Here is an 8,880-nt window from a genome sequence, read left to right as displayed (position 1 = left end):
GAAACAACCCACTTTAGCGACTTAACCACATGGGGGAGAAAATCTCAACTGTGGTTGGATCTTGGATCAAAGGCAGCAAATCCTTTAAAAGCAGTTAAATCATTTGTCTTCAGAAAACCTTTCACATACAGAGTGCAAATAGCAGTTTGGTTTTTTTCCTGAGCTTTCTTGAGATGTTACTGACATGTAACATATGTAAGTTTAAGGTGTACAATGTGACAGCTTGATACCTGTGTATATGATGACATAGTTGGACAGTGAGGTTAGTCAACACCTCCCCCCCCCTCACATAATTATCTTTTTCTTATAGTGATTAACAGTTAAGATCTACTCTCTTAACAACTTTCCAATATATAATATAGTATTGACAACTGTACTCCTCATGCTTTATGTTAAATTCCCAGAACTCATTCATCTTGCAGCTGGAAGTTTGAACCCTTTGACCAACATGTCCCCATCTCCCCCACCCCCAGCCCCTGGCCACCATTCTTCTTCTTATGAGTTTGGCCTTTTTAGATTCCATACAAAACTGAGATCAGTTTGGGTATTTGTCCTTCTCCATCTGACTTACTTCACTTTGCATAATGCCCTCAGGGTCCATCCATGTCATTGCAAGTAACTGGATTTCATTATTTTTATGGCTAAATAGTATTCCACTATAAAATACATGTACTATATTTTCTTTATCCGTTCATCTGTTGATGGACAGTTAGATTGTTTCCATGTTTGGGCTTTTGTCAATAAAGCTGTAATAAACATGGGGTCACAGAACCTCTTTGAGAGAATGTTTTCATCCTGGATTTTATGCCCAGAGGTGGGATTGCTGGGTTATATGGCAATTCTATTTTAATTTTTCTGAGGAAACGCCGTACTGCTTTCCGTAGTGGTTGCACCAGTTTACATTCCCAGAAACAGTGTGCGAGGGTTCCCTTTTCTCCACATCCTCACCCACACATGTCATTTCTTATCTTTTAGTAACAGCCATTCTGACAGATATGAGCAACTTAGCTTTAGCTGTTGTTTACTTTTGCCTGGTAACAGAAATATGTATGTCTATGAGGAGATCCAGTAATACTGAGCCACTACCCAGAGAAATCATTTCACTGCCACATCAGTGCAAGGGCGTTTATCTGTTACCTTCTGAGACATTGCAAGCTCTAACGGGCTGGTGCTTATCTGGCAATCACATTTAGGGAGTGAGATTATTCATGAAGAACATTTAACATAATGCTTACAGCTGCCATACACAACTTGATAAATCTTTCAAATGGAAATAATAATAATTCTTATTCCACATGGTTATTGTGGTACAAAATGAATTAATATATGTAAAACACTAAAAATAGAAGAGGGGCATCATAAGCGTTCAATGAGTATAAATGCTTAAGACAACAAAACCTCCTCCTATTGCTAGGACTATCATCCAGTCCAGCTTGGGGGAAGAAAAAAGTTAACCAGGAATCAAAGACTAAATTAGTTTATTTATTTTTAAAGGTTTTATTTATTTATTTAAGAGAGAGAAAGAACAAGAGAGTCCTTGAATGGAGTGGGGGTTGCAGAAAGTGGGAGAGAATTCCAAGCAGACTCTACCTACACTGAGTGCACAGCCTGATGGGGGACTCGATCTCATGACCCTGAGATCATGATTGGAGCCAAAATCAAGAGTTGGCTGCTTAACCGACTGAGCTACCCAGGCGCCTCATGGAATTAAAGATTTAATTTAACCCATAGTTTGAACCATGTGAATTGTTAATAGTTGATGACTGGGGACCTGCACACATGGCAATTTCTTAGGGTTCAACCTAATCATTTAATTAAAGTCTTTTTTGATTTAAACCTTGCTGACTCAGGGAAGCAAGTCGCACTTTCCCCCTGCAACCCAATCTCCCATGTGATGTTATGGATTGCACTTTTAAGGACAAGTTCCTTAGGGTATTTCCTTCCAGGTCATCACTTTGGCACTTATGTAGTTGCCACTGGATGAAGAGCTTCGGGCTTCACGGGACAACCAGCTGGACTTTCCTCACGTGGATAAAGTATAACTATCTTAAACACCTAGTATAATTCTTTTTATCAAGCACTGGTTAATTAGTGAAAACAAAGTAGTAGCAATGTAGAGTAAGATATTAAGATATTTGTTTTTAAATAAAAACAAATACATGGGTCCACTGTAACCCCTTTCTTAGACTAAAGGGGCTGACCTGTTCTCTTTGCCTGTTCAGAATAAACCCTTTTTTTCTTCTCTAAGGAAAATCTTTTCATTTTTGACTGATATTTCAGAAGTCAAAAGGTTTTGTGTAGCTTCTCATGATTTTAAATTTTTTTAATTTCTTTATTCGAGAGGGAGAGAGAGAACAAGAGAACAAGCATGAGCAGGGAGAGGGAGAAGCAGGCTCCCCGCTGAGTCTGATATGGGGCTCTATCCCAGGAGCCTAGGATCATGACCTGAAGCAAAGGCAGATGCTTAACAGACTGAGACACCCAGATGCTCCAACTTCTTATGATCTTAAAGTCAGAATCTCCTGCAGTTCATTTGACTATCAAATTGTCACTGATCTGTCACTGAGAGAAGGCTGTGGGTGCTCCTTGTCCTTGCTTGATGGTAGTGGACAGGATTAGACCTGGTTTGGGAGTTAGAAGATCTGTGTTTAGATTTCAACTCATCTTAGCCTCAGTTGTCATGCCAGCAGAAGGGAGACAATGCTATAAAATGGTTTAGAAACATGAATTAAATAATGTAGCCAAAGGACAAGTCACATAAAATGCATCAATCACTGTCATTTGCCTTTTAACAATAGCTAGAGCTTAGGGAGCATTGGCTGTGTGCAGGTATTGAGGTAAGAATCCTGAACGGACCCACTAGTTTCATCCATGGAGGAACCAAACACAGGCTTAAAGAAATTCAGTAGCTTTGGGCGCCTGGGTGGCTCAGTGGGTTAAGCCGCTGCCTTCAGCTCAGGTCATGATCTCGGGGTCCTGGATCGAGTCCCACATCGGGCTCTCTGCTCAGCAGGGAGCCTGCTTCCCTCTCTCTCTCTCTCTGCCTGCCTCTCCATCCACTTGTGATTTCTCTATGTCAAATAAATAAATAAAATCTTTAAAAAAAAATTCAGTAACTTGTCTAAGAGATATCAGCATGTCAAAGCTAAATCTGAACCCAGAAATTCTAACTATACAGTGTATATGCTTAACCACTGTACCATTCAGAGATTTTTTTTCCAAAATATATCATAAGTTGGTTAATACCATTTTGCTCTTACTATTCAAATATTTACAACTTTAAGGGGCTCCTGGCTGGCTCAGTCAGCTAAGCATCTAACTTCAGCTCAGGATGAAGCCTCACATCACGCTCCCTGCTCAGTGGAAGTCTGCTTTTCCCTCTCCCTCTGCCCCTCTGCCCTGCTCATGCTCTCTCACTCTCTCTTTCTCGTTCTCTCTCTCTCTCAAATAAATAAATCTTTAAAAAAAAAAAGTTTACAACTTTTACAAAGAAAAACTTTGGAAAAGTGGTTCTCAGCTAGTGTGTGCAGGCATATCCCAGGTGATGTTCCAACTTTCTTAAGGGTTCAAGAGGTGAGAATAAAGGTCAGGCTCCAAGATCAGGTGTGCAAAAAATAGTTGCCTTTACTTTCCTCCATTATGAGACTTAACTTTCTTCAAGTCCTATTCAGGTATCCAGATAATCGCAGTCAAGAATCCCTCTTGCTTCTCCATTATATCTTGAATATCTCCATATTCTTGTGCACCAATGGGGACAGAAAGGAAAGTAGTCCTCCACTGTTACCTGTCTACCTCTTATACCCTGAGATGGACATCTTCCTATCTGATTGTTGATCATCACACCCACAGATAGGGCTCCATTTCAGTGACTTCTGAGCCCCTCTCAAAAGTATAGGACAAGGGCACCTGGGTGTCTTAGTTGGTTAAATGTCTAAATCCTGATTTCAGCTCGGGTCATGATCTCAGGTTGTGAGATAAAGCCACGAGTTGAGTTCCATGCTGAGGGTGGAATCCTGCTAAGATTCTCTGTCTTGGAGACCGTGGATAGCTCAGATGGTTGAGTGTCTGATTTTGACTCAGGTCATGATTTCAGGGTCCTGGGATCATGCCCCACGTGAGGCTCCCTGCTCAGCAGGGAGTCTTCTTCTCCCTCTAACTCTGAGCCTCTCCTTCCTCAGGCTCGCTCTCTCGTTCTCTCTCTCTCATTCTTTCTATCTTGTGAAAAAAATAAAATCTTTTTAAAAAAAAAAAGATTCTCTCTTTCCCTTTCCACCTGCCCTTCCCCCGCTCCCAAATGCGCTCACTCTTGCTCTCTCTGTCTCTCTAAAACAAAACAAAACAAAACAAAACAAAAAACAAAAGTCAGGACAAATTTGAGTGCCCTTCCATGTCCATCTGAGGTAATGGAAAATTGTGGGATACTGTCTTACAACCCTTCTGCTAAGGTAAGTCACAGACAACACAGCAAAAGTCATTTGTATCTTTTGCCAGATACAGGTTAGACGTGCGATGGATTTCCAAAGGTTTGCCACTTCTCTAGACTTTATCTAGGGAGTGAGGCAGAGGTCACCTTTATCCTCAATATTTCCCAAATCGGCGTTGTGCTGGTAAACGTCTACCAATCAACTCTTCAAGGGAAAAAGTCTTGATTTGTCTCAGTTGCCGAGATCTGCAGCGTAACGATTCTCACCATGGCCAGTTCAAGCTCCCAGTGTGAGAACCCTGGAGGTAGAACTGGGCAGAGACGCCAGGACTGGCTCCCACAAGCAGGTGCAGTGGCTTCAGCACACATTGCCTCACCTGAATGGAAATGCCTGCTATCCTCACTCATTCAATCAGCTCAGGGCTCCGTCCAGGACCTCTCGTCAACAGCCCACCAACATCTGTTTGTCTCTTTCCTATTTCCAGCCCTAGTCTGGCCACTCTGGGTCTCTTGGAGGCTGGAAGCACTGGCTTTGCCTGACTACAAAGTCATCCAATGTTTATCCTTCAAAAACAAAACCCAAAGGTTGACTTTGTATTTCACTGTTCAGTGACAACATTTTACAGGTAATAACAACTTGTGTTCTTAGTGCCAAACTGGGAGAGAGTAACAGTTGAGCAGAAAAAAACAGATTGGGGAATGGGGGGTAAGAACAATCTCTGTTTACTGTGTAGAAATAATAGCTTACTCCATTATAAATAATTCACTCCCCCTCACCTCCCAAACCCTTACCAGCTCTGCCAGGCCAAGGATTATTCTTCAGTCATGAAGACGTGCCATGGGTTTCAGCGGTTGCCCAGGATACAAACTCGGGTGTGCAAGAAACACAACCTCATTTATTTTCCTCTATAAGGAAAATGAACATTTTTAGGATGCCAATCTTGCCAATTTATTAACACTTAAAATACATGGACTCTGTAACCCCACAATTTCATATTTTTGATGTATGTCTATTATAGGCTGAATTGTGTCTGCCTCTCACCCCCAAATTCATATGTTAAAGTTTTTACCTCTCAGGACCTCAGAACATCACCATTTTTGGAGATAGGGTCTTTAAAGAGGTAAGTAAGGTAGGATGAAATCATCTGGGTGGGCCCTAACTCAGTAGGGTTGGACATCAGGACCCAGGGGGAAGATCACACACGTGAAGACTCAGGAAGAAAGTCCCTACAAGCCAAGGAGAGAAGCCTCAGAAGTAATCAGCTATGCCAATACCTTCATCTCAGACTTCCAGCCTCCAGATGTGTGAGGAAATCAGTTCTGTTCTTGAAGCCACCGGGTCTGTGGTGCCATTTTACTGCGGCCCCAGCCAACTAATACAATTCCCTAGAAAACAACTTGCACATTTTTACAAGATGTAAATACTGATTTCCAGTGGAAGCACCTGCTCTCCTTGGCCTGAGGGCTTTACCGTTGCTTCCGTGACCTGCCTGGTGTCAATGCCACTGATGTTCCTCACTTCCCTCTGCATCTCAGCATCCTTCCCACGGGGACTGATGGGTGTTCCTGCCACCCTCGGTGCTGAGCTACAAGCTCACAGAGTTCTCCCAGCTGTACTAAGCTCCAGGTACTCATCGTGGTAGCTGGTGTATAATACAGCCCCTTTACTGGATGTGCCTCTGTGTTTAATCTCCAGGGTAGGGGCACTGCTGTGGTTATAGTTTTCGATATGAAAAACATCCTCTCTTTTTTCTAACTTCTAAGTCCCGTTCAGGTGGGTGGTAAAATGCTGTCAGGAGAGAGCAGGCGCGAGGTCCAGACAGAAAGTCACCTGTGTGGGGTGGCACACCTGTCAGGGTTTGCCCGCCTAGCTGCCCCAACTTCTGTCTCACGAGCTAACTACAATTTCTCCAGCTACTAAGTTAAAATTATATTTATCCTTCCCAGTGTCTCTCATCTCCTTTAGAATAGAGCAATTTTAGGCAATAAGATAGAAAATGACTATCACAGTTATAATTCTTGAACTCTTAACTAGGCGCCTGCATTAAGTTGCTCTTCATGCATGAAATTATTTAATTTCCATAAAAACCATTAGAGACCACATATTTTTATCCCTATTATTATTATTACCCCTGTTTATGATCCATATTTAGCATACTATCAACTAGAACTCAGAGAAATTAGGTAACTGACCCAGTATCACACAACTAGCAAGAGGTAGAACCAAGATTCAAGCATCTTTTATTGGATCCAAGAGTGAAAGCTCTGTTTAAAATGAACACTGATAGGTGTTTTTTTTTTTTAGCTTCTTTTTTTTTTTTTAAGATTTTACTTATTATTTGAGAGAGAGAGAAAGAGAGAAATCAGGAGAGAGAAATCATGGGGGAGAGGGAGAAGCAGGCTCTGCACTGAGCAGGGGATCATGGCATCATGAGCTGAGGCAAAGGCGGACCCTTAAAGGACTGAGCCACACAGGTACTGCCAGTTTCTTTGTTGTCTTAAGATTGTTGGGGCACCTGGGTGGCTCAGTGGGTTAATAAAAATAACCAGAATCATACACTAAAGAGAATCACACATAAATATTAGTGAATGGATGTGTGTGTAAGCATGCATCTTAAGTTCAAATAAAATGTTTAAAGTAAAAAAAAAAAATAAAGTCTTAGCAGCTATACTTCATGTAGTAATTAATTTAAATGATCAGGCTAGGGTGCTGGTAGTACCAGGTTAGGCTAATTTGCAATACATTTTGGGTTTCTTTTAAAAAATTTTTTATTTAAATTTAACTAGCCATGATATAGTACGTCGTCAGTCTTTGATATAATGTTCAATGATTTATTAGTTGACTATAACACTCAGTGTTCATCACATGTGTCTTCTTTGATTTCTGTCACCCATCGGGCTCTCTGCTCAGCAGGGAATCTGCTTCCTCCTCTCTCTCTGCCTGCCTCTCTGCCTACTTGTCATCTCTGTCTGTCAAATAAATAAATAAAATCTTTAAAAAAAAAAAGATTGTTAAAGAAAATCTATCACAGGAACACTTATGGAGATCGATTCATTCCCCCAGAGAAAAATATGTTAACATACATTAACACATTGGGCTTTGTATCATTGCCATGTCTGGATAGGAGATGCCTTGCAGAGGGCCAAGGAAAAGATGCGTTCTCTAGAAGCAATGCCTTGGACCATGGAAAATCAGAAGACACAGACAGGTCAAATGTTCTTTAAAGCACATTGGTTTGGCAGAGGGAAAGCCATACAAGGTTTGTTATATTTTTATTTTACTCTGTGTGAACAACAAAAAACCGGCAGGAAATGACACGTAACAATGTGTTGGTGTTATTAACATGCATGCAGAAACATACCCTTGCATACACACACACCACACATACCATATCTGACTGTAACTTAGATGGATATTTTTGCTATTAGCAACTAGGAAAGGGAGTTAACACAGGCAGTCTGTCACAGGAAAAATGAAGACTTGTTGAGTGGCTATGCTGCCCTTACAAAAAAAGAAAGTGTCCATAAATTTGAAAATTTAAAAATCCATATAGCATGAGTGGAAAATTATCTTTCTCCTTATATGGAATTAACAAAAGCCAAATAGCCAAATGTCTAGTAGATGATTTTGTAAAGTGCAGTTCTAACATGTTTAAATGATTATTGCCTGAAGATACACTGAGATTAATGTGTGTGATATAATATGTGTAATTTTTGCATGCATTTGAATGAATGAATGAGTGAATATATTCATTAAATTTGTAAACTAGGGAGGGTTGATATTTTTCTAGAAGTTTCTCCAATCAAAAGTAGTCAGCTTCTACATTTTATTTTTATTATGTTATTTAAGTAGTGAATAAAGAATTGTACATGTTGAATATTAGTCTCTAGTACTTCGTGGTTTTGTATTTCTTCAAATTATAAAAACAAACCTGAATGAAATGTCTTTTCTTGGTCCCCACATTTTGATTCTAAATTATGAAAGAAAGTGACGACTTTTTAGATCATTGATCCATGATATTTTTAAAGTCTCAGCAGCAGAGGGGGAGACAAATCATGAGAGACGGTGGACTCTGAGAAACAAATTAAGGGTTTTGCAGGAAGTCTGGGGGTGAGCCTAGTGGTGTGTATTATGGAGGGCACATATTGGATGGAGCAGTGAGTGTGGTGCATAAACAATGAATTTTGGAACTTTGAAAAAAAATAAAATTCAAAAATATAATAAAATAACCAGAATCATACACTAAAGAGAATCACACATAAATATTAGTGAATGGATGTGTGTGTAAGCATGCATCTTAAGTTCAAATAAAATGTTTAAAGTAAAAAAAAAAAAAATAAAGTCTTAGCAGCTATACTTCATGTAGTAATTAATTTAAATGATCAGGCTAGGGTGCTGGTAGTACCAGGTTAGGCTAATTTGCAATGCATTTTGGGTTTCTTTTAAAAAATTTTTT

The sequence above is a fragment of the Mustela nivalis genome (genome assembly GCF_964662115.1).
Source record: "Mustela nivalis genome assembly, chromosome: 7".
NCBI classification, from domain to species: Eukaryota; Metazoa; Chordata; class Mammalia; order Carnivora; family Mustelidae; genus Mustela; species Mustela nivalis.
This window is presented reverse-complemented; position numbering follows the sequence as displayed.